General features: G+C 48.8%; 2 protein-coding genes across 2 annotated transcripts in view; both read left to right on the top strand.

Moving 5' to 3' along the window:
• Positions 1-651, top strand: part of LOC111647312 (uncharacterized) — a 72,467-nt gene that overhangs the window by 41,474 nt on the left and 30,342 nt on the right. The gene's annotated exons all lie outside the window — the stretch shown is intronic.
• The window catches only part of LOC111647310 (5'-AMP-activated protein kinase subunit gamma-2-like), a 16,172-nt gene that overhangs the window by 9,342 nt on the left and 6,179 nt on the right, over positions 1-651 (top strand). The gene's annotated exons all lie outside the window — the stretch shown is intronic.

Here is a 651-nt window from a genome sequence, read left to right as displayed (position 1 = left end):
CTGGCGTTTGAACATCTGGAGAAAGGAAACATCATGTTCTACCAAGAAGACCTGGAGCAGTGTGGTCTTGATGTCACAGAGGCCTCGGTGTACTCAGGACTTTGTACTGAGATCTTCAGAAGAGAGAGTGTGATCTTCCAGAAAACAGTCTACTGCTTTGTTCATCTGAGCGTTCAGGAGTTTCTGGCTGCAGTCTACATGTTCCACTGTTACACCAACAGGAAGAGAAAGGTCCTGAAGGGCTTCCTGGGGAAACATGTTGATTTAACCCTGGATAAGTTCCTGGGGGCAGCCATGGAGAAATCCCTCTACAGTAGAAACGGTCACCTGGACCTGTTTGTTCGCTTCCTTCATGGCCTCTCTCTGGAGTCCAACCAGAGACTCTTAGGAGGTCTGCTGGGTCAGACAGAGAACAGTCCAGAAACCATCCAGAGAGCCATCACCAACCTGAAGGAGATGAACAGAGATGATATCTCTCCTGACAGAAGCATCAACATCTTCCACTGTCTGATGGAGATGAAGGATCACTCAGTTCATCAGGAGATCCAAGAGTTCCTGGAGTCAGAGAACAGATCAGAGAAGAGACTCTCTGTGATCCACTGCTCAGCTCTGGCCTACATGCTGCAGATGTCAGAGGAGGTTCTGGATGAG

The sequence above is a fragment of the Seriola lalandi genome, unplaced genomic scaffold (genome assembly GCF_002814215.2).
Source record: "Seriola lalandi dorsalis isolate HSWRI2012SDOR001 ecotype SW California unplaced genomic scaffold, Sedor1 jcf7180002054984, whole genome shotgun sequence".
Taxonomy (NCBI): domain Eukaryota; kingdom Metazoa; phylum Chordata; class Actinopteri; order Carangiformes; family Carangidae; genus Seriola; species Seriola lalandi.
Note: the sequence above shows the minus strand (reverse complement) of the source record. Positions and strands in the feature narration are given on the sequence as shown.